The sequence below is a fragment of the Centrocercus urophasianus genome, unplaced genomic scaffold, assembly GCF_019232065.1.
Source record: "Centrocercus urophasianus isolate 14NV4802_14NV808 unplaced genomic scaffold, USGS_Curo_1.0 seq_16, whole genome shotgun sequence".
Lineage (NCBI taxonomy): Eukaryota > Metazoa > Chordata > Aves > Galliformes > Phasianidae > Centrocercus > Centrocercus urophasianus.
The window spans coordinates 23,919,944-23,946,230 of NW_024884711.1; the positions used below are offsets into that span (position 1 = coordinate 23,919,944).

Here is a 26,287-nt window from a genome sequence, read left to right on the forward strand (position 1 = left end):
ATGAGAGGTCTTAGGGTCTCCTGAACCTGTGAGCAACACCCGCGTCACTGCCTGCCTTCTCCCCTTCGCGCAGGCCTCACTGAAACTCGCCACGGAGGTATTTATGACATGTCCATTACCCAGCATCTGAACACCTGGGAGCGAAAAGGCTCTGTATTCCATCACCAGTTCTCCCACTTGTTGTTGTTCTGCTTTCTATCCTCATTCATTATAAATTATCTCAGCTATTCCTCTGTCCCCTCTTTCCTCATGAAATGCAATGTAGGAAAATTATTTCCTCTTACCTAAGCCACCAAGCAAGAAAATATTTCTCTTCAAGTCCACAAGAAAGAAAATAACTCTCATAAAAATACTTTATGCATAAAATAATAATGTTTATTTATGTAAATCAGCATTGGCATCTATTGTCCCCAGCACAATTAACAATCTGTTTGCACTGAATTGTCTGTGGACAGTGACTGAACAGGACAAGAGCTCTTGAGAAGAAAGAGTTCTGCAAACACAAAGAAATGCACCCAAGTACACCTTAGTTGTAAGGGATGCCATAAAACCAGCAAATAACCATTATAAAGTTAGCAGCCGATCTAATATCTTGGTCCTCCAAAGAAATATTTACCCTGCTTGGGTTTTAGCAGCACAACCTCCCTTGCAGAAACAAAACATCAGTTAAATGGAGGTCTTGTTCTTCTGTGGCGTGCCCAGAATATAACCCTAAATGAACCTGACCCAACATAACTTTGTTGCTCTCAGGTACAAATATCCCCACTGTGCACAAAATTGATTATAAAAGTTTTTGCAGATTTGCTTTTTTGGTTGTCGTTTTCTTGTTTGTTTGTTTCTTGTATTTGTTTTTTTTTTTTTTGCAGAAAGTAAAAAAACAGCAGACAAAAGGCATGCATTTAGATTTCTCAGAAGATGGACTCCTTATCCTTCCACTCTGATAGACTTAGAAAAAACACAGGTAGCAGCAGAGCCAGAATTTATGCCACCAATTTTACATAAATAGAAAATTATTTGCTTATCAAACTGTATGGGATAGGCACAGGATCTGACAGCCCTGCCTATGGAGAAACTCTGTTTCAAAAAATTCACTGTCTTGCCAATAGGAAACCTCAGTCTTGTCTACAGTCGTGATGTCTTAAACACGTATCTGCCCAGGAAAGAGGAAATAATTTCAAGAAGTACTAAAGAAGACAGGACCAAAGTTATTTGGTGACGTTCTCCCCAAAGTGTATGAGGTAATAGGGAAAAGTGAAATTTGTAGGAGACAGAACAGTAACTGTCTGCCAGAACCAGACAATAAATTGAAGGCAGTCCTGTGAAACGTTTATTTATATCATGAAAAGGGTGAAGAGGTAGAAATTGAACTGGAGAATTCTCTTCTCATCCTCCCACTTCACTTTCTACTTCAGAACAATCACTGAAATTCTCCATAATTTGGCACAATGGCTCATTCTCCTGTTAGACTCCTTAATGCATTTCATTTCTTCCAGTTATTCTTAAAGAGCTTCATTAAGCAAACAATTACATGATTAATGCACGTCTAGGACAGAAAATATTTTAGTGAACTACTTACAACTTCTGACTCTATATTCTTATGGTCAAAACCACAGGGAGATGAGACAAATTTACCTACGCAACCACACAGATCTTTCTATTTTCCCCAAGGTACAACAACTAGCTTTAACTATAATTAAACCTGTACTTAAATGAAAACATTTCCATATTACTTCTATCCAGGTGTGATGAACTTGTCTGTATTTCAAGGACTCTGGGTAGGAATAGTTCTTATGTAACTGAAAGACTTTAGTAGACCTACCATACACAAAACAATGTAATTTCCTCCAACAAAAAGTGGCAGAACGTAGATTTTGGGTAAGAAACATCCGAGCTTGAAACAGCCTGAAGATGTTTCAAAGCACCTTTCTCTGTAGAGGACTTACTAAACAAAGAAAAATACAAAAGAAGGACTCTTACAAAAAGGAGAAAATCCAACTAACCCACACCATAGACATTTTCTTGCCTCATAAGACCAGAGCCAGGTGGCTAGTTTATCTGTGTTTATCTGTTGGAAGATCAGCACTGATTCATTCTCATTATGCTGCAACAAGCTCACCTGTGAGGCTTTATAGATGCCTTGGGGGAAGAAGCTCAGCAGGGGTTAACTTCTTGTTGAGGGGAAAGAAAGGGGAGGTGAGATGTGGGTTTTAATTGGTGCAAGGGGAAATCCCCTCTCTTTTATATACACAGTTCAGAGAAAAACACAGGTACTAACGATAATAAAAAAAAAGTCTTAGGACAGGGTTTTGCTAAGCACAATTCTCAAAGTGTTTCCAGGTCAGCCTGGAGGTGGGGGAAGGGAGTTATCGTTATAAAAGCTTCCCCCGAGGTTTGGTGGGGAACTCTGTCATGAGATTTGTAAGAAGCTTTAGCACGTGTGAAAGCAGTGAGTTTATTGCTTGAATTAACTGAGCTGGGGAATAAAGTATACTTAATGCACTTTTAAAGCACCATGTTTTACTTCCACGTTTGTTTCTATAAAAGGATGCTTCCCAAGCCGATCTGTGCAGAATATTTGCCCCTCTGGGTTTTACCTTGATTTGCTTGGTAGATCAGGACCTAAGAGACTTGAGCAGTTTCTCCCAAAAGTCATTCTTTCCCTGTTAACCACAGTGATCACACTCTTGGTTTCCATTTAAAAGACTCCAGCTTGCAAGACAGCCAGGAAACATAAAATGCCAGTGCTTCTCTCTGTTATGCTAACTGCAAACATAAAAGAAATCAGCTAAAACCAGTCAGAATAGTCCATTTTGCAGGTGATGCAAACTATAACACTAGGCTGTGTTTAAAAGCAAGGACAACAACAAAAAAAACCCCAACACCCAACTGCAAGGCGGCTTATTTTGAGCAAAACCCTCTTAAGTTATTCCAAAAGCACATTTTTTGATTGTGTGTGTGGAGGCAAACCCTTCCTGGAACAGAATGCATTTCTGTGGGTTGCCCTCTGCTGGGTTGGCAGATCTGCTCTGAGCCTTCTGACAAAGGCCGCAGAAATCCTAGGGCTGCAGGAGCCGGCCTTCACCCATTTTACAGAGGAGACTTTTCCACCGATTTTTTTGATCTGTGGTAAAATACAAGAAGAATTATATTACTGTTCCTTGCCAGTTTGAAAAGGAAATGCCACTGGCAAAAAATAATGTTTTTGTATTTTTGTATTTGTGAATTTTCTTTTTATTTTCTTCTTTTTTTCCCCTTTTTTTCTTTTCCCTCATTTAGCTCCCTGATAGTAGGCAGCAGCAGCAGCCTACTCTGCGTAACCCTAAAGCTGGCCCTGGCAAATGCAGTGTTGTATTTTCACTGAAACTGTGGAGCTTACAGAATAACAGAGCTGCCTTAATGTGGCAAAAAGGAAAGGCCGGAGACAGGCCAAAATTACTTTGACATTTAAAAAATCCAGTGTCTTGTGCTTTACACTTTCACTTAGTTCTCATGTTAAGAAACATTTGAAAAATAAAGCTGTGTAGACTCCTGTTAAATCTAACTATTTCATGCTGTGTAATTAATTGTGCCCTTGCTCTTTCAATCCCCTTGAATTGAAATTAATAGCATTGTGGGAAGATTTGACTTTTACAAAGATGTATAGTTTAAAAACTGTTAAGAAATACTGACTCAAAGAACAAAGCAAGAGAAACATAATAAACAGTCTAGGGGAAAAATGAGCCCATTTCTTCACTTTGTGTCAGCTGGAGCCTGTAGCTTTCCCCACCTCTGTATATCTCGCAGAGTGAGTAATTTGAAGTAGAAGACTGTGGATGCACCGTATAGTGAACAGAAACCTCCTGGCTCCACAGCCTCATTTACTTTCAATCCACATTATGCTCCATCAGCTGCAGGCTACTGAAGAGAATACCCAGTTTACCTTTCTATTCTGTTTAATACCCAAGATCTATCGAAGACCAAAAGTTGTGATGGAGAGTTATTTGTTCTTAGTTCCATTTATTTATTTCACCGAGAGGTACAAGTATCTCTAGGCTGTTGATTTTATCACACCATAACTCAAAAAGGGAGCAGTAATGTCCTTTTTTCTTACTGTTTTTCTGGAGCCTGGCCCGCCAGAGGACACATGACTGCTGCACAGAGCACAAGGGCAAGCAGCAGGTAAACTGTGGCCAGCAAATGCTTTTGCACTGCTTCCTGTGCAGGTCCCACAGACAGCCTCTGTGCCTCACCTGGCATCTGGCTGCTTTCAGAGGTATGTGCTATCCTGATGGTAGGGGAAAAAGGGAAGTCTGTGACTGTGATGAGAGAGAAAAAACAGTGTGAACTCTGATGGTCAGAAGGGCGATGACTCCCCAGAGTTGATCATGATGACTTTAGCACTCAGCATGAAGACAAACTAATGTAATCCTGACTTAAATGCTTACCCTCTGGCTTTCTTACTCTCCAGCGAAATACAAAGATCAAAAAGGAGCTTGAAGTTTCTAGGGAATGTCTTTGGCATGTAAGTAAAATATTCAAAGAGCTAAACATGCATCTTGCTTGAAAAAGAAGTTGAAATTCCACCAGTGACTTCAGCGGAAGCAGGCTGAGCTGTCATCAGGGCAGGACGAAGTGCACTGGTGTTTGTCCCGGGCTGACTAAACAAAACTGCAGAGCCCGACCTGCTCCCTCAAGAAGCCCTGCAGAGGAGCTTCCCACGGAGAGGACAGGACCACGGCCACTGGCTGCAGGAGGGCGGCAGGGCCTTTCATCCAGCGGCTCCCACGCTGGTGCCAGCTGCTAAGGAGATCTCTCGTCACCACATCTCTGCATCTGACAGAAATGATTTTTTATGGCATCTGCCTGTGCTGGAGTCAAACACTGCTGCTTAAACTAGAAGAACGGAGCTTATGGTCAAACAATCCTTTCGATGAGATGGTGGGGTAATTAGAGTAGGTATAACACAAAAAAAGGAAGAAAGGGTTGGCTGGGATCTCTGAAAGATGCTTGGGAGGTGAGTATTTGCCGTGCCTGACAGTTAAGCATCCTGCTGCCTGCAGAAGTTTATTACCCCAGACTATGTGCTTGGGGTCCATGCTGAAGTTTAGTTTCTCAAGAAAATTAAAGCAATTAAAATGAGTTGTTCAGCATCCAGGAATGAAAAGTCTTAAAAGCCAGCATGTGGAGGAGGGAACTGCCTAACCAAAACTAATAAGAAAGGCCAGTGTTTCTAACTTTCAAAGAGAACATGTTATATCACGGCAATTTTCCATCCTTTCTTCATCTGCAACTACACTGGACACCCACATACCAATTTGTACATGCCTGTGGAGAAGGGTAACCTGGATTTAACTGAAGCTGTTCCCAAACCATAGGTAAAATGAAACACAGAAAGAAATGTTGATGTGCCTCCTTCGTTTGTTGTTTAAACGAGGCAGTGAGCCTGCTCCTAATGAGTAAGTACAGAGACAAAAGAACCAGGAGGCAGGGAAACAGAAGGCAGTTAGTTCGGGTGGGAACTTCCCAGGAATTCAGGAGCAGAATCTGACTTTGCAGTGAGGTAAAGCTATTTTTTTAATTTTTAACCTGAGACAGTGCAACTCAAACACTAAAAGTCTTTTGTTTGGGAATCAAATCATCAGCTCCTCAGAAAGAAAATGCATTATAATCTTTTCATCCTATTTAAAAAAGAAAAAAGGTTAAATGGTCAACAGAATACTCTAGGTGAAACATACAAGAACACAGAACATTTGTCCCTTGGATATTTTGATCCTTTGAACAAAAATATAGCAAATGTCCTTCTGTTATGACACAAGTCATGATCCTTTAGTACCGATTATCTTCACAGACATATCCAACCACAACATGCACCAGGAGCCAATTTATACGCTACACCAGCTTTTACTGTTTCTCTTTCCCATGCCTTTCAGGGTGATCTTTGTTCATCGTAATTCCTACCCTTTTCCAGAAGTTGCTGTGTGGGAACATGCTGAAGCAGGATGTACTTGCTGCTTTTAACCAGGTGTTGAACAATGTGCTGTTGCTGCTATCTTGACAATATTTCACTATCATTACTGAAAAATAGATTTATTGGATGTCTGATAATTATCGCTGACGTTAATACTATTACTAACTCAGTCTTTTTGTCAGTTATTGTTATCTATTTACAGAACCCTATTCAAATAAGAAGTTATGTGAATGAGTAAAAGCAAAAATGCAAACAGTGATAGTGTGCTCTCTTCCAGCTTCATTTCTCTTGGTTGCCCTCTACCAGTGGGACACATCTAAGTACCAGGGGCAAAAAACATCCAGATGCTTTATAGGTGGGAATTCAGTCCTGTTGGAAGAAGAATTATTTGCCACAGCTGAATCCCAACACCAAGATTCATGCCCATTATTTATTTCAAGCTTTTTCAGTAGTGTCTTGACTATTGGTTCTTGATTTGGAGGCCACGAGATACCCCAGCTCTGCTTACCCAAGTTGTCCCAGCCACAGGAATAGTGCGTGAAGCATATGCAGAAGTGTATACAGAGAGAGACTGCAGACTGCCTTGCAGCTGCCTTCATTTTTTGAACACATCTCTGCTGAGGGTAACTCCCCACTTTGAGTGCTATGGAAAAAGTATTCCAAGAAAATAATTCCCGATCTTTTTTCTTTTTTTAATCTGAAAACCTGAAAACATTTTCCAGGGGAAGAGTGAACCCTACAAAGCAGGCTGAAAGCTGCTAATCAGAAAGTTGGTTTTTTTAGTGCTTCTTGTAGTATTACCTGCGCTGGTCTCTCTCCTTTCCTTGCCTCGGATTACGGGTTGAAACCACAGTTCTGAAGTTGAATTCCAAGTGACAATACAAGGCAACAAGAGAATGAAACAGAAATGCTTCTGGTACTAGTATATTATATTAGATCCTTATAAAACTGCTGAGAAAATAGATGTTTCACCAAAGGAAAAAAAATGTAGTTTTGGCATTGGGACATAATGTAATATTGACTTCAGAAAAATGTAATCGAATCGTAATTGATTAGACAATTTAAAAGCCTTTAATGAGTTAAAGATGTGATTTCTTTGTGGTTGCATTATGGTCAGACAATTGATTTCTAAGAGACAAGACAGCTAAAGCTTAACCTGGGTTACTGTGCTGTGTCCACCCGACAATCCTCAGATAAGATTGACTTTTTGAAGCAATTTTTCTTTTCACTGTGTTCTTACTTAGTTGTCAACATCAAAGCTGTCCAACTCTAAAGTTACAGGCATGAGGATTAACTTCATGTATCCTTTCTTACCCTCATACAGACACACATATGCAACCAAGATGGGCTAGTGATCCATTTCTGTCTATGGTCTTTCTACCGTGGTAATTTTTTAAACTGTTTTACAGGAAAAGTGTTGGCTTTTGAAGGTGTACTTTGAGGATTGAGGCATTTTCTTCCTTTTGTGGCATCTCAGAGCACTAAAACAATCGTGCACAGATTTATAATGAGCTGTTTTTCCTATTTTCCTTTCCAAATCAAATTAAAGACACAAAGTGGAAAATGTCATGTTTGAAGGATGGGTAGCTTTCTTCCTAGTGAGTTTTCAGGAGTGGCAAACAGACAAAGTAGATAAAAGCTGATATTAGCATTCCTACGTTTAGTTCCTGTAAGTATAGACATTAACATGTTTAATATGAATACCGTTTCTATAGCCCTCACAAAATGGCCACAGTAAGCTTTATGTCGGTAATAAGAGCTAAACCTTGCTGTATTTCATTTCATTCCTGCTGATAGCATTTATCAGCAAAATCTAGATTTAAAACCCCCCAAAATATGCAATTTAAGCCTTATCATAACTGGATGTCTAGGAGGAAAGTGAGGGATTATCTGGAGCCTGGAAGCACAAATGTAAGAGCGTATTGTCATCATAGACCATGGGCCTTTTGGCAAACTGTAGTGTAAGCTTCAGCTGACAGGCCTTTTCGCAGATGACAGATGAAAATATGAAACTTAAATTCTTCATGACAGATAGCTGTGCTGAATGAAGGGGCTGAGGGGACAGGGCCAGTCTGGGGGTGAGAGTGGCCTATGTAAAGACCTGGCTTGTGCCGTGCGGGGTGGCTCTTTGTGATCAGCACACTACGGATTTCTCCTCGAGACTCTACCAACAAAATCTTGTACAAGTCTAGTGGGGTATTTTTTGTTCTTTTTCTTTCAGATCAACATTTTTTTTCACCACAGCAAATGAATGCAGAGTCTTAAAGGACGGGGTGACAGATTAAATTTAATATGCAGGCTTGAAAGACATTTCCTGGATGTTTCTCCATCAGATCTTTCCACCCAAGCTAACGTGCTGCTATTGTAGGAAGCTTATTAATTGGCTTATGAATTGTGCTTAATCCTCAGTGTTGGCAAGCTTTGTCTTTTTTTTTTTTTTTTCAAATTGAATCTGGGAATGATTGCTGCTTTCTGTCAGCACCATCTCTCAGTCCAGCCCTCCATCCTGCCTGCCCACACCACAGGCCTCTCATCTCATCCTTGGCGCAGGATGGAGCTCCCGGGTAGGATGGAGCACCTGGGATGTCCTGGAGGATATCACACCAGCTGACTGCAAAGGTTTCCACCAGCCTTCAGGCCAATGAAACAGGAAGACACTTCTCCATGTTTGTTGGCTAGCTTTGTGGGGCAGGGGAAAGGCACTGCTGTGGAGCTATTATGCTCTCCCTTGTGCTTTCAGCTTCGTTGCCAGGCTATAAAGAGAAGGCCTGGGAGCCAAGCGCAACAGCACACAGAAAGGCAGTCCTGGAGCCATTATCAACACAGTCCTTGCTGAAGTCAATGACCTATAGGATCTAACTCTTAATATTTGTCTTTTTTTATACACTTTGTAATTATCAACACACACACACACACAGAAAAATGGAAAATCCTAAGGTAACACGTTAATTTTTACTAGATGTACCATATGTATCCTCATATGCTAGAAGCCTGGCAGGACTGCAATGTCACAACAGACATTTATTGAAGTATCTGGGGAAATGTAACAAAAAGTGTTAGTGGAAAATGGTCTTTCAGCTAAATTACCTAATATATTTGCTAATGGTATCTGATTTAAAAGCCATAAAAATACTAAGTTAAAAGCACATTAGAAGATGTGGTATATTTATAAGTGTTTGTCACCGTGGCAACAAAAGTGAAATTCCAAATCTAACACCAGCTTTGATGGGCCAAGACCTTTGAAAATTGATAAATAGCTGCTCTTTATAGCAATGATCTGCTTTCAGTGAAGAAATACTGCACTGTAAAAGGAAGTTCTTCGTTGCATAACAGGATTATGTTAGCTTTCAGCTATGGTTTTGCCCTGTCTGCCCAATGTAGTATGTATTTTAAGTCTTGACAATAAAACAGTATGTTTGCAAATATGGTAAAGTGCCCGTCTTTCCTGTGCTTCTTTTTGAAACTTCACACCTTAATCTCCCATAACAAAACAGGTTTGTTACAATTTCACTGAGCCATAAACTGGCTTTGGACAATTTGCAAATCCATAGCTAGGATCTGATGGCTCTGTTGGGGAATTTTACTTCCAGTCTAGAGATATTTGTTCCATAAGCACTAAACTGTATGGGCCCTGATAAATGTAGTGCTGGTTTCAGCTCTGCTTTCCTACATAGCATATAGTCCATAAATCTGTACTTCATGACTTAAAGCTAATTATTCACCTGTGAAGCACATTCTTTCAATATATTACCTCTTCATTCAACGAGGCATAGATCATTATGGAGTTAATTGTTACAGATCCATTGGCTTGCCCACTGATCACTTCTGAAGATCACAGAGACAGGTCTACAAGAGAAAAAATAGCAAGAAAAAACATGTGTATACTGTCTAGCAGACATGCTCTGCTTTGCATGATGACAGCAAACTGCTCCAAAGAATTGTGTGTCAGAATATCACTGAGAGAGAATATCCCCCAGATTAAGCCTAATGGGGGTAGGGAGAGGGGGGCAGGAAGGCGATGTTTCCAGTAGTATGCAGACAACAAACTAGTAACACCTTTTCTCTGCTGAGGGTTGTTCCCATTCTTCTCCTTAAAAGAATGACAATTAACAAGTCACCTTTGGAAGCAGATCACCTTAGAAAGATAACAATGAAGTTAATGGAAGATACAGGTGCTGTATAGAGTCAAACATGTCATTGGACCACTTCTGAGACAAAGATGCATCACCCTGCATAACTACTCTTTATAGAGTAGTTGGGATTGATTAACCAAGTTGGGTACGGAAACGAAAGCTCTGTTTGTTCTATGTGGGAAATTTCTGAGCAGAGGTGGAACTCCATGGATTCAAGTGTCCAAAATGCCTTAACTGATTAGAAGTGCTTATATAGTGTTTTAAGTGGTACTAGGTTAGAAACTACTGAGTGCTTCGTCTCTCTTTCTCTTCTTTACATTTTCCTTCTACTTTGATTCATAAGGTCAATAACTGTACAAGAAAGCCAAAGTAAGCATGAAAATTGATAGGAAAGAGAACTAGAAGGAGTCTGTGAAGTGCAAGGAAGCAGCAGGAAGATGGAGGATTGGAGAGTGGAAGGATTTCCTGTAAGCACAATTAGGCTTGAATATGCTCAAAAACATGCTTCATATGTCCGGCTTAGGAGATGGAAGTATCTGTGTCTTATTTAAGGCATAGTAAAACAGAACTGAACTGTCATGATCTCAGGATGTATTCAGCTCAGCTCAGAAAATATGCTCGGAAAAATATGTATTTATTTTTAATTCAAGTTATTTTTATTTTCCAGTTTATTTATTTTATTTTTCATTCAATTCAGAGGAGAGAGGAAATGTGTTAATATCAACGCAAGCCTTAGAGGACTTGCTTTGGAAGGAAGAACTTTTAATTGCAGAGATGTCTGTGACATCTCAGTATCGATGCATAATTCTGCTCTCTTGAGTTTAAATAGATTTAATTTTTTACATTCTATTTTATGGGAAATTTAAAAATACATATTTCTATTCTGATTCAGATTTCCCAGTACAAATGTCAACGTCTAGCTCATTTTCCTCATGAGCATAATTTACCTTTGTTAAAATCAATCAAGACTGAGAATGTCACTCAGACTGGACCTCCAGCCTTGTATTGTGCTTCAGTGGATTGAAGACCAGGCCCACAGCTCCATCCATCTCCATCTATCCAGCCAGATGTGCCTCATCATGAAGTGACCGAACATCTCCAGTGAACCATAGAACTGGCTCCTGTATTAGTTAAATTGCTTTCTAGCAAAATACATGCAATTTATATGGAGCTGATAAAGCATCTATTAAGACACTGGTTAATAGATGTGGTTGGAGTTATTTTTCAAGTATTGATAATAGGGTGGAAAAAGGGTTTCAATTAACTGAGCTAGCAAGAAGCATATGGATAGACATGTGCTCTTACACTCAAGTGCACAATTTTCACTGATTGATAAACCTAACACCCACTTGAGAGTATATTCTAGTTACACCTCTTCACCATTAAACTCTTCGTTTACCCCCAAATGAATAGATTAACATTAAGTAAACTCTACTGAAAAATTGTCCAATTCAGGAATGCTTTAATATAAATTTGCAACAGCCATAAAAGAAAATTAAAACTATGATTTGAAAACCATTATTTATAACATACAGTTCAAGATTTCTATGCAATGAGTGATTCAAATGTGCTTTTTAAATGAGTTCACACAAATCTGCATAGGACCATCAGCATAATATATATGTATATAATATAAACACCTACCTGTGAGAATATTAAAAAAAAAGTGATTAAATTTTATTTTGAAGATTACCAATCATATTGCTTTAGAAAATTTGTATTCATAATTTTTGTTTGCTCTTAAGTGCTCTTCAAATAGCTTGGATTTTCTTTTTAAAACAAAGGAGGTCATACACCTGTCAGTCAAATCAGCATATTATATGCTGAAGAAAAATGACTACATTGTAGGGGCATTTCTGACAACAAACAAAAATGGAGAGAAGATGGGCCTGTCATTTTTTGCAACACTCTTAGCTTTGGGTTTGAACTCAAACAAATCAGAAACTGTTTTTGGATGTATTCATCCACACTGTGCCAATGAATCGTGGGTGTCATAACTGGTCAGGAAATCAAATTCTAAATTTAGTCATTTCTGGGGCACTTGAGGAGCCATTGCTTCAGTTGCATCTCTCAGATCTACAGAGTTTTGTTTGAATTTATTTTGCCTTGTGGCTTACACGTAGCCTGCATAAACACTGAACATACAATTTCAAACTTTTCTGTTTTGTTACAGTTATACTTCAGACTGCAGCCACCTCAAACCACTTCTGAGGAGAGGCGCAATGGCAGATATGGACTTTTCTCTACAAATGACCAAACAATGAAGGACAAAGAATAGAATCAGTTTTTTGAAGAGCTGACATTATATAGGGCCTATAAACTTTTTTTTCCCCATTAATGTGCAAGGACTTCTGTGAAGATTGTGCAATAGTAAGGCATAATAACGCAATGGGAAGGATCTGCAATTTCCAGTATTGCAAAGACATTGTTTTTAAATAATTAACATTCTCTTAAATTTAAGTACAAAGGTTGCTCCAAAAGTAATGCCTCCTATTTATTTTCATGGATAGTACAACTGATACAAAGAACACAATAACACCATTTGATAGAGCAAATTCTCAGCTACAAAACACTATTGCTCAGCATAATAACCACCATTATTTATGCATTTTTTTTTGCCAGCAGTGAACTAGGGCCTGTAGGCTGCAATCATAAAAATCTGCACCAGCAGAAATGATCCATTGCCCCTATCACCACTGCTGAAATGCATCAGTCAGCATCTACTGCTCACATCCACTGTTTGGGCTCCATAAATGTTCAGCAAATGTTGACGAATATCAATATGTTCCATTTTTTCCACATGGAGGAGTTCAGTGACACACTTCTGCTTCATACACACTTCAGGTTAGATACCATTCTGTCAGCCTGCCCCTCCGCTGCCATCTGTTGCAAAGCAACAAGATATAATGGGATATTGGTGGGAAGGTTCAACCTCTACTGCCATACCCACTGCATCCGCCTCTGACACTGCAGGCCAGCATAATGAAATAGGAGGCATTACTTTTGGAGCGGCTTCCTGAAGATCTGTATTCCAGCTGCCAGCACAAAACCATGGCCTTAAAACACACAGATCTGTTCTGAATAGTTTTAATAAAACTTGTGCTACTGTTTGGAGAAAAAAATTGTCTTTATAGGTTTACAGGAGCATGAATTATAAAACGATCTTTCAGACCTCAACGATCTGATCTGCAGAAGTGCTTAGCACCGCCAGCTCTGCGTGTTCAGGATCTTTCAAAATCAGGCCCAAAGCCTGAATAGGAATGTCACCACAAGACATTTTCATGCTATTTGCAGATTTTCTTCACAATACCTCCAGCTTTTGATTGTGCTAAAGCCTTAAAAGCAAATCAGAGAAAAGGCTCCTCTATTGTGTATTACAAAAGACACAGCTAGAAACAGTAAAACTGAGAGAGCACTACTTCACATGACAATCAGGTTAGGTCTTTTACTTTCTTTCTCAGCCAACCTCAGTAATAACACACTTAAAATCAACATTTTTTGCTATAACATACTGCTGTTGGTGAACCTACCTATTTTTAATTTACCTCATATGTTAGATTAATAATTAGCACCCCACTTAATTTTACAGTTCACTTGCTGTAGTTTAATAAGTACTGTATGTGTAAATATATGAATATAGACAAATATACAATGCAGAAAAATGATTTTATATATATTCCCATAAAACCATTAGATTTGTAGATTGGTTTGACTAATATTCACCATTTACTCTGATGCTGTTTTTATAAGCATTCCAACTATCATTGTTGCTATCATATTCACTAAGGGTCGAGGAATTAAAGTTAATAAAAGACTTATGTGTATCAGAAAGCATGTCAGGAACAGAGAGTCTGTTTTTAAGCATTTTCTTTAAAATTCCATTCAGAGTAATCTCCTATCCAGCAGAGACAAAAAAAAAAAGACTATTGATTTTGTACAGTCATATGAGCAGTGGCCCAGAAACTGCTGTGGTCTGAACTCATGTGGAAGGGTTAAATAAGCCTGACTGAGAGGAGGAAGAGGACTTGACCCAATAGCTCCTTGTGGTTCTGATTTGGCATACTTTATCTAGTCTATTTGGTAAGCCACACTGAAGAGCAGAAAGTTCTCAGGAATATGCTCATTTTAAAGATAAATTAACTGACACTTCTGCTAGTGACAGCAGTTCATTTAGGTGGAAACCCACTTGGTGATTCATCAGAGCCCCTAGATGCATTGAACAACACATGACAAGTGAACAGGATCTTTGAGGAAGAAGGTATCTTCAGCTTTGCAGAATGTATGAAGAAGGGCTTTGGGTCTCTACGGGCTTCTGCATTGAAAAAGTAATGCTTTGGGTCATATCATGTGCTCTGCAACCTTCTTTTCCTGCTAGAGTGGCCTTGCAGCATTCGCCACCGCAACAAGAGCTAGAGGTGGCCGTCATGGTGGAGCAGGGTGCCTCGTGCTAGAAGGAGGCCAGGGAACTGCGCTGTGCTGCTTGCAGCCAGCTTCAGCATTGGTGTGAGCACTTCCACGCCTGCCAAAGCTTCTACCAGTCTGGAGAGCCCATGGTGATCAAGAAAGAACAGTAGCTGTGAGCGGAAAGAGAAACTGAGAAAGCAAGTGTAGAAGATATTGTTGAAGACATGTAGAAGTAGACATTGTTGGCAACATGACTGAAGAAGCACTTCCGGAAAGGGTGACTTTTCTAACTGTAGCTGGGACATAAATTAAGGGACTATAGTCTGTGGACAACCTATGCTGGGGCAGAGAAGCAATAGAGTAAGAAGCAGTGGAAAAGGAGCGAGGCAGAAGGCAGAAACCACCAGGCCTTATCCCAAACTGCCAGTGCTGCCCACTGCCTCACTGAAGGGACTGAGAGGAAGGGTTGGACAATGTGAACTTGTAAGAGATTATTTACACATGCTTGACCTTCCACAAATAACTACGGGGAAAATCATTCTTGGCTCCTAATATAGTCAGAAATGAAACAGATCCCTTCAAATTATGTTTTAGGACTGATACTTAAGCCAAGTGCTCTGAATCTCCACCCATTTGTGCCCGTTTCTCTCTTTTCTGAACAGAAAGTCCAGAGGGACTTCCTGGGGAAGCAAGCTATGTAAGATCATGAGGAACTGATACCTTCCCTTGATTTGACCTAGGTATCAGTTAAGTCTTTCTGTTTGCCAGTACAGCTAACAGGCATTAGCCCTGCTTAGCTATCAGACATCAAAAATAACACTTGGCAATTCTTGCCTGGCTACAACATTTGATTTTATTTGGGTCGAGATTCATCTTGATAGATCTTGGCCATACCTTTGCCACTATGCAGATATGTAAAGGTAGAAGGATGATTTATATATGAAAAAAAAAGGCCTTCTCTGTTCACCTGATTCCTAATGATTCATACTAACCCATCCAGCATCTAGTTTGGATTGAGATTGTCAATATGAGTTCAGTATTCTCAAGACAGTCTTGGCAGAGATAAACAAAGGCAGTTGTGTAATAACAGGAAAAAGACACTTAAACACCAATAACAGTTATTCCATCATACAGTGAGAGTGCAATTCAATTCCTTAAACACAAGCAACTGGTACCACTGTGAAAAACCTGGGGTATTTTGTTTCATCTCCAGCTGCCATGGGGAAGGGTCAAGGTCTCCCAGATTACACATCATGCAGTCCTGTGTTTTAGAGCATCTCAAATGACATTAGAAATTTTTGTTTAGGCAACTGAATTGTACCCTGACTGTCTTGATATCTGCAGGGAATGCAAGTCGTGGTGAACAGTACCTAGTAATTAGTCCTATGTTCAAAGCATCAATACAATTTGCACTGAGGCTCAGTAATAAATATCTTGCTGACATAGCTACAAGTATTCAAGGGTTACAAAGCTGTTTGAAATCTGGTTCTGAATGCATCTGGTTCTCTTCCAGGACGTATAGTTGGGAGCCCAGAGATCAATTGCCAAGAAAATTAAAGGGGAGTGGTGTATAGGAAGCTTCCTGCACTCTGAATGGAGGAAGATTTGAAGGAAAATAACAGTGAAAATTTTAAATGATGAACTGAGAGGAGAAGAAAGATGATACCAGGAATGATAAACAAAGACAGGAAATAGCCTGCTGGTGGTATTAGTCCTTGATTAGGAGCCCGTTAAGTTTTGGCTAGAGGGCTAAACCCAAGGAGACATTTTGTCAGCCCAAATGTGGAGAGAAAACTGAAAGACAATAGAGCAATTAGACAGAGGAAGAGAGCAGAAGTGAACAAACACATTGCCCCTATTACAATGACACACAGCTAGAGTTTTGCAGCAATACTGTCCAGCTGCCTTTGGACTAACTGAAAATGAGAAAATAAATCAAACTTTCTTTCGACTGTCAAGGGTAAAGAGAAAGCTGTTTCTTTTTCAGCCACCGGTAACCTGATAGCTTGCCAGTGTATTTCACATAAGGGAGTCTGTAAAGCAACATCTAAGTGCTCCTTGTGATTAATATTCCTTATGATCTCCAGCCACCTAATCACATACTGACCTCAGCGAGGGTCAACTGTGAGAAGAGATGGGCTGTGGGAGCAGGGTGGGCTACCAGGAGATGCTAGTGAATGATGGAGCAGCTGTAGAGAAAAGGAGAACCACTGCAGACATGAACAAATAAATAGTGGCAAACCAAAGGCACTGATCTCAGGAACAGTGCCATGAGTCCAGATCTGCACAGAGTCAGACTGAAAGAGGTGAGGCAATCCATTCTTGATGTCTAGATCTGCTGAAAGTAGGATATGCTTTTCTTCCCCAATTTATTCCAAAAAGTTATAGCATGAATTGCAGTGTTATCTTGAGACGGAAAACATGAGTTCTGGAGGATGAACTAACGATTGCTTGAGCTGCTGGATACGCTTTGTGATGCAGGATAGATACTCTGTATTGCATGGTGAATTCTTGCATTTTGAATGAAAAGCATTTGGTAGCAAGATCTTCCATATTGTCTTGGGGAACTGACTGCTTTCCTGGATATCTACCAGCCTGCACTGTAAGGCCCAGAGAGGTGTCCACCTCTTGCATCCAGGGGCTCAGCTGGTCCTTTAGGCAGTGCCCATGCACATGGATTCCACATTATGCCCATGAGACCAGCTGGATCAGATGCACACAATGAGCATTCTCTTGCAGTATAAAGTTTCTCTTAGTAGGTACTGTCTGATAGCCTGGGACTATGTAGACCTCCAAGGCAATGGTTTACTCAGAGCGTCTGAAGTCCTTAATATGCCTCTGAAATTCCTTTTCAGCAGGACATTTTTTAACTAAGGCAGCTTATAAGCAAATTCATTAATAATCTGATCTATTTCCTCTTCTTAATCTTTTCCTTGTAATATGCCCTCAGCCATTAGCACATCCAATTCAAAGAAGATGGGTCCCAGCATTGAAATGATTACTTGTCCATCTGAAAAAAATTTAGAAGTCTGAACTATTGCACTGCACACATTTTTGTTTCACTGTGAAGAAAATAAAAGCTCTACTTCCATTTTTCATGTATGCAAATTAAACTCTGAATAAATAAATCTACATAATCTCACCTCCCTGCTAGACAACTTGCAGTAACATTTGCCAAGAAAAAGACAGGCTTTTCTAGTGCTAATGCATAAAACATGTTGAATATAAGGAAATTAAAGAAAAATAAAAGAAATAATAGTTAGTAAATAGCTTCTGTGCAGTTTTGGAAAAAAAAAATAAAATAGAAGGATTGATGAGTTACTCAGGACTGTCTTGTTCAATCAATTCCAACATGCTACCAGTTAAGGGTATATTTAAGTTAAGGTTTTCATTGGGATGGTCATATCCTGAACCACTGAAAGTTAAAGGTTTTTCTTTTAATTACCATGGAACAGAGTGTAGACCTCCCTGCTGAAGCACTCAGGAATGTCAGGCCGTTGGTCCTACTCAATGTACAACCCAGTTACTGTGCAGGGATTAAAGCTTCAGAAAAGCAGCTCTCTTACTCTGTTCTGGGAATGCAGGAAGTGCCTTCCCAACTTGATCAAAACTATTCCTTGCTCTGTGTCTGCAGTCCATATGGGATACAAGCCTGGTGACTGCAAGGACTGCAAGTGGCCCTGATGCTGCAACAAAGGAAGGATAAAAAAAAACACAGTGGCAGTGTGTCCTGATTAGATATCAGTGGCCTTTTTCCACTCTGATTGCACGGGGTAGATGCTGAAAGGCAACTCTTACTCTTGATGGTCCATCTAGAAACCATCAAATGCCAATTGTACTTGCGTCTTAGGCACTCTCCTCTAACCTTTCAAATATGCTTTCACAGTGGAAAATTTATTCTGGACAGTTGAATCCTTACATCCTTTTCTCCAAAGAATTCAGAGACATCAGTGGAGCTAGGTCCACCAAAAGTCTTGAGTCAGCTGATAGGCGCTTTATATATATAAATATAAATACATATTTTAAAAAATTGCACCTGACTCTTAAAACTACATCACTTCATGGAATTCAGAGATGGTTTTTCTTGATGCATAAGGACATGGAAATTCTTTATTTGCTTCCTAGGGATGGAAGGGTATGGGATACACAAGGCCCATAGACTGAATAGGAAGTGACCAGTAAGAAACCTTAAGAATATATAACGTAAGACCCCACATCACAGGCAAAAGACTGGCAATAAAATCACTATTTTTTTTTCCTAACACCTGGCTGCAGAAGGATAAGTGCTTCCTGCTTGTCTTCTGTACAGTCTCGTGGTTCACAATAGGGGATGTCGCTCATATCATCCAACTCTTACGATCATTTCTTGTAAGGTCTGATTTGGAGAATGCTGTGCAGATCAGGTCCTTCAGGTAGCATAGGACAGGTATATGTTAAGAAGACAGGCATGATATGGCAGATACCGGTGTCCCTGGGGACATTACCAGCAGAGAGCTAAATGTTTAGTGGGATTACAATGAGGTATGAAGCCATCTGGGAGAAAGGCCAAATAAGGCAATACAAACCTCAGGTTTCCAAAGCCTGTGGTATTAGATTTAAAACAACAGATTTGAAGGTCTTTTTTGTTTTAGGTTTTTTTTTTTTTATTTTTTTTTAAGTTTTTGTTTGTTTGTTTGAAATCCACTGTTTTAAATCAATCTTACAAGTAGAACAGATAACTATGAAGGCATAAGTATCTTTTTTCTCCACAGCAGACGTGTAGGTAAAGTTGCCAGAACAAATTCAAGCTGCTTCCTGCTCCACAGCTATTTGAATCTGTTTGTCGATAGTGCTTTCCAAGTCAATTCTTTTTTCTTAGACAACCTAGGTGCAGTCGAGCATCTTTATGCTCCTGAGCATGCTGCAAAGTCAACTCCGGGTAAGGGAAAGTAAAGAGGGCAGCAGCTGAATGGTCGCAGACCTCTACAAGCTTTTGTTACCTGACAGCCTACTACTCTGCGGATAGAGAAGGATATCTGATAGTCCAAACCGCATGGCTTGCTAAACGTACAACAAGATTAACGCCTAGATTCCATACATTGATTAACAAAACTGGAGTTTTCACGATTCTCACAGCCCAAACAGAAACAGAGTGAAACAGTACACCGAGGACGCGCGTTCAGCATGGAGTGGGCCTGAAACGAGCACCTCGGGTCCCCTTTTAGGGTCCCGACCCGCGGAGCCCCAAGCCGCTCCCCAGAGGCAGAACGGGGCGTGGCCCCGCGGGTGCCGCTGTGGGGGGGCGCTGTGAGGGAGGCGCTGTGAGAGCGGCGCGGGAGGTGCCGAGAGGCGGTGCTGAGAGGCAGGCGGGCGGCGCTGAGGCGCAGGCGCAGTGGGGGCCGCGCAGCGCCGTGCCGCCATCCCGTCAGTGTCGGCGGGCAGCGGGGCCGAGCATGTCGGAAAAAAAGCAGCCGGTGGACCTGGGGCTCCTGGAGGAAGACGACGAGTTCGAGGAGTTTCCGGCTGAAGGTGCCGAGTGGGCCGTGAGAGGCGGGAGGGAGAAACGGAACGGCGGGCGCCTGTGGGCCTCGCCGCCTGCCAGCAGGCCGCGCTGGGCCGGGCCGGGGAGAGAGCGCGGCCTGCTGCGGGCGGGGCTGTGCCGTGCCGTACCGTACCGTGCCGTGCCGTACCGTGCCGTGCCTCCGAGAGCCCCGCGGGGACACGGCCGTACTCGCTGCATCAGCGGCCGGCGACCCCGGGTCCTCGCTGCTCGGAGAGCGCCAGGTCAGGCAGGAGGGGACGCGCAGCCCGGCGGTGCTGTGTCATCGTGCGGGAGCGCTGAGGGCGGTGCGGAGCGCGGGGGCCCGCCGTGTCCGGGTGGGAGGGGACAGGTGGCGGCGGGAGCTGCGAGGTGGAAACCCGTGTGGGAAGGGAGCAACCCACGCTGTGGATGCTCTAAGTATCGTCCTTGCAGGCACGGGTGTGTGTTGGTTTGTTTTTCGTAGGTGCAAAATGCATTGAGGGAGGGGGCTACGGGAATCTGTGCTTCTGCAAAGCAGCCCGAGGGCCTGTCACAGCTGCGGACTTGGAAAAGACCCTGTTTGGTTCTCTGCCCCCGGTTCTGGAAGGTCTCTTGAGCTGCGAGTGGCGATAAGTGATATGCAGCATGGGTGGAAGGTCTGGGGTTGTTTTTCTGTCCAGTGTTCCTCAGAGGTGATTTCTCAGTGGCCTTATGGCCCATCAGGATGCAGAGTACTGCACTACGTGTACTGACGTTATGTTTGCACATAGCAGAGATTAGACCTAAAATAAACAGAGAAGATGAGCCCTTTGCTTTCTTTTCCATATGTTTCTTAAAAGGGTGAAAACAGTTATTATCATTAAATATAAATATTGACTGTAAGGATGAAGGAAGTCTTAAAGCATGCATATGAACCTGGGATTGGTCAGCACACTGAGCTGCCATTACGTGAGTTGCTCATCTGTCTCACAGAGTGGTGAGGTTCACAGCTCAGTGCTCACAATTTGAATCTTGATATTCATCTCAACATTTTGTGCCTTGAAATTTTTCTTGTCAACAGAAAGAATTTTTTTTCACGATCTTCATATTCCCCTTTCACTGCCCTGAGAAAAAGTTCTTTGAACAGTCAAGTAAAGTTTAAACTATAAAACTGTGTTTGAAACTGGAGGAAATGGTACTACCAGCAAATAAGACTGAATTAACTGATTGTTAGACTCAACGTGCATCTGTGTACAAAACGAGCAGGGTAAAATTAATTCTACTTGCATCTAGCTGTGATCCTAAAGCTGAGTAACTGGAGATGCTCTTCACACTTCTGGGTGGAACAGACTTTTATTGAAGAGTGGCCACAGCCAGACTTCCTGCTGCTGTACCTTGCTAAAGAGGCCCAATGAAATCTTCAAGTGAGATAATAATGTTGAGAGGCTATAAAGAAGGTTTGAACTGCCTGGAAGATTATCTGAAGTTACCTGGGAAAGAGTATAATAAATATTTGATAAAACTCATGCCAAGTTACTGCTCTTTCAAATTAAAACACCTTTTTCTATGCAGCAGAATAACTACATTTTATTACTGCCCTTCCCTTCAATCCAAAGCAAGTTAGATAATGCGGACTTGTGTTAAGGACAGAAATTGTGGCATTTGGGAAATCTTATTTCAATGTGGGCTTTTTCTTGAAACAGTATGTCAAAGCAAGTTTCAGTGTCCAGTTCTTAAGAAATACAGCATGATACGTTCAAGTGTATGTGAGTTGGTCGCTAAAAGCATCTTGTAGAGTGCTGCTCTGAATGTAATGTGTGAAATAGTGGGACTTTTGGTTTTTATTATCTACTCTAAAGAGCACTTTGTTGTCCTGTCCCAAGTGAAAAATATGGGGAGATGTTGCATTATATCCAGATAATTTTTTAAGGAATGACAAGTTTATCAAAATGGATGTTGTGATTTTGGTGTGTAGCAGCAGTACTTAATAGTAGTAGCAGGCTCTCAGATGTTCTTTGCATTTCCAGTCCCAGATAGTGCTATATTTATTGTTTTTTACCGTTACTTATAGGCATGTAGTAGAGCTGGAATAGCTGTATGTAATTCTGGGCTATGGTGTCAACACACAGACTGCAGAATTGTAGATTGTAGAATCTTGTAGCTACAGCAGGGAGAGTGTAATTTCAGCATTGCTTCTGCTTTTCTCTCCCCTCCCTCCCTTTCTCCTTTCTCCTTTCTGCTCTGGAAGGCAGTGTGGGCCTTTTTGCCTCTTCTGTACTTGGTATTGTTTGAAGCATTCTTCCAATGTTCCTTTCATGGAATCACAGAATGGCCTGGGTTGAAAAGGATCTCAAATATCATCCAGTTCCAACCCCCTGCTCTGTGCAGGGTCGCCAACCAGCAGACCAGGCTGCCCAGAGCCACATCCAGCCTGGCCTTGAATGCCTCCAGGGATGGGGCATCCACAGCCTCCTTGGGCAACCTGTTCCAGTGCATCCTCTGTGTGAAAAACTTCCTCCTAATATCTGACCTAAACCTCCCCTGTCTCAGGTAAAACCATTCCCCCTTGTCCTATCACTATCCACCCTTGTAAAAAGCATCTGTAATTGAAGCTGAATTTGTTGTGATGAATGCTAGTTGCTGTGGTTTTTTGAAAACCATTTTGAGCTATTTTACATTAGTAGGTAGAACTTGACTTTGATAGTGGTTAAGGCTGTTCTGAGCTTTGCTTTTTGTATCAATCCAAATAGTCATCAATGGTTAAGTTTTTGTTTTGGAAAAAAATGTCAATTGCACACAAATTGGCAAAGCTTACTGTAGATTGTAATCAAATAAAATCCCTCCCTTTAGCCAGTGAACGGTACAACTAAATTCAAATAATGCATTCTCTCATACTGCAGTTTTTCCTCATCTGCCCCATTTCTTTCCTTTCCTTTCTTTAAGACCAGTAGAATTTCTATGTTCCTCCATCTCTTTTCCTTTATATAATTTGAGAAGTTTAATCGTAATGCCTTCTGCATCTGTGTCTTTAATTGGTTACAAATAGATTTATTTTCTGGGTGAATCTCAAGTGCTAATTTTATTGCCTGTCAGCATTAAAAGGAGAAGAAAACCAACTTTCCTTTTTGTAAGGGAAATGAACTAATTCTTCATCTTTTATCCTACAAGGTGCTTTTCATATGTCTGTCCATGTTTAATGTTACTTTGGCCCTTTGTCCTCAAAGCTTTCCCTGAGCTCAGGCAGATGACTAAGGGAGAAGTAGAAGGTTGTTGGTAGCAACTGTTGGTGGCAGGTGCATCTTCTGCCTTTGCTGCTGCATGGCAGATACGTTTGTGGCATCCACAGACTGTCAACGCCTGCTGTGAGTCAACTGAGCATCTGTATGTGTGCTCTGGATAAAGCATTCAATATGCATTTATCTTTTTAATCACAAGGAAAAAATATTAAATACAAACCTGGAATTGGGTGCCTTTTGTTGAACTAGGAATCAAATACTCAATGATGGTTTTTCGTACTGTGGTGCTACAGCTTGTCCATTTGTATGCAGAATAGCCCTTACGGGTACCTTCACGCCATGATGCGAGGTGTGCAGTGCTTTGGGTACCAAGTTGTGTTCTGATCAGAAATCAGGAGTTTGATTTTTATTTATTTATTTTTTTTTTAAATAAATCTCACTGTGCTGTTTGGTCTCATGAACACTTGAGAATGATCTGAACTTCAATAGAAAAGTGAGAAATTCCTTATCATCTGAAGTCTGCCTTACCCAGAGGTCACTGAGACGTGGTACCAAAGCAGTGCATCATTTGCTATGTAGCTTTCTCTTCCTGTCTTTAGATTGGACTGGTTTAGATGAAGATGAAGATGCACATGTTTGGGAAGACAACTGGGATGACGACAACGTAGAAGATGATTTCTCCAATCAGTTAAGGTAATTTTATTTTTTAACTTAGTATTGTAGAATCTGGATAAATGTTTAAAACTGCACTATTCAGTTATTAATATCAGAAACTTGAAAATCTGCTGAGTTGTCTGAATTGTACTGCAGAGATTAATGGCAAAGGAGCCAAGATTCTCTGTGCTGTGCTGTATGGTAAGCAAAGTTATTGCTAAAATCTGTGCCTTCAAAATAGCATTGCTGTGCTTTGACCAAACAGATTGGTGATTGCTGGAAAACTTTTCCATATTTGTTCAAGTTCCTTTCTTCTGGGTGATGAGCAGCAATAGCAGAGTAAATATTTATAATGTGCTTTAAAAAAGTGATAATAATTTGGGAACCTCTAATCCACTTGTATAATCCTCTAGGTCACTTGTCATTTCAGTTAATGATTTACTTGTGTAATTGTCATTTAAATTATTTCAAGAGTGAACACAAATTCACATTTCATAATTAGTCCTTCATTATGTTGCATGCAGAGTAAATGTCTGCAGTACTGCCTGATTAACGGTTCCTGGGATGATCTCCTTGGTAAAGGGAGAAAGTGACCCTTTGTGTGGCAGATACAAAACCAGTTTGTTGTAGTCTTTGCTTACAAGTTTGGAAGGTAGTTAAATTGTAATATTGGAAATGTAATGCTGACACACAGAGAAATACAAGGGTGGTGTAATTCTTAACAAACATAGTCGATCTCGACAGGCCTTCAATATATGTCTTAATTATAGCCTGTAGTGTTGGCATCCTCACGTTGGCCCTAAAATGATAGTTTGCATTGTTGCTTTGTTGCAGCATGTTTTTATTTCATCTTCAGAAAGGAAGTGGTGCATTCCTCCACTTCTAGAATTCCAATGCTGTGTAAACTAACTTGAGATTTAGACTGTTGTGTATAGATACATACATGCTAGGACTAGGATATAAGACTATCCAGGGTGTAGTTCTGGCTGATGTGTTGGAGGCAGGTAGATAAGAAGCTATCTGGAGATGGATGAGGGGAAGTAACCTTTGGCAGTTGCTGACCTGGTGTCCCAGCAATAAGTAACGTGAGCAAAGTGATCGTGTTTCCTTGGAATTGTTGTATTGCACCAAGATTTAAACGTGATATTAATGTATTTTTAAAATTATGCATATATATATTTTAAGTACATGCATTTAAATCACTCAGATTGGTGAGCTCATTGAGTTTTAGGAAATGTTGAGAATACACAGTATGAGACAATGCTGTGGTGTTTGTTTTTTTCTAATGGGTTGCTGCTGGCTTACTGGTGCTGCTCTGCACCATGTAGTTCAACCAGCCACAGCAGATCAGGGCACAAGTAAATGTGGTTAGAGCAAATATTTGTATTTTTCATATGGGATATACTTCTAGTGATCCTGAGACGTTCACATGAAGAACTACATAAGTAAAGCAGAGGTTGATGATGTGAATGAGAAGGCAGTGTGTCACGTTCACTGTTTCTAGAATGATTGTATGTTGTGCAATTTGCATTTTGAGCAAATATTTGGATTTTAATGTGCACATCTTTATTTTCTTTTACACAGAGCTGAATTAGAAAAACACGGATACAAGATGGAAACTTCATAGCTTTTGCTGATATGGAATGGTGTAACACTGAACTTTGGACAGACTATACTGAGAAACGGTGGAAAATGAGAAGACGCTTAGTTCATTATCTGCTTGAATTTATTATTGTTTTGTATGGAAAATAAAGTTTTTAATCTTAGCCCGAGTCATATGTTCAGCCTCTGCTAAACTGTAACTTGTCTTTTGGCTCTTAGATGCCTTGTGTGACAGAGTTCACAGATCCTCATAGATTCAGTAGCTGATGTCATTGCACCAGCTCCAGTGATGGGGAATCAAATATGCTCAACCAGAGTGAGAACTGGGGAACATTTCTGTTATAAGTGATGTGGAGCATAAAATCAATAAAATACTCATGAAAGAGAAAACACTCCTGTATTCCAATTAAAATGCAGCACAGGTAGAAAAGATCTGGGGGAAGTAATGAAACTTCTTTTGCTTTAGGACTTGATCATAATGACTTGGTTTTTTTCTTAGTAATTTAATGTGGGTACTAGTTTGATAACCTCAGAAGATAAAACCCACTCTAGAGTGCATCTTACAATAGCAGAAGTCCAAAATTGACAATTTTGTCTTGTCATTTTTCAACTCTGTTAAAGAAGAGTCCTTGCTGGAGGTGAGGAAAGTTCTGTTCTCATGGTTATTTAATCCTGGGAATCTCTGGTGAAATTGCCTCCAATTTGCTGGTTAGAGCAGTTCATCTGTATGACACAAATGCCTGCTGAGAACGGAAATCAAACTTCCAACTCATTTCATGGGGGCCAATAAATAGTTGCCAGATAGATACGGGTGTAGTGACTGGATTCGATT

At 40.6% G+C, this 26,287-nt stretch overlaps 1 long non-coding RNA gene across 1 annotated transcript; it reads left to right on the forward strand.

The window, feature by feature from the left end:
- Positions 1–19,846: 19,846 nt before the first annotated feature.
- On the forward strand, positions 19,847–25,625 carry LOC122159733. The gene is made up of 3 exons (XR_006168600.1): positions 19,847–19,992; positions 23,799–23,892; positions 25,438–25,625. It is a non-coding gene; the product is annotated as an uncharacterized LOC122159733 (long non-coding RNA).
- Positions 25,626–26,287: the final 662 nt, after the last annotated feature.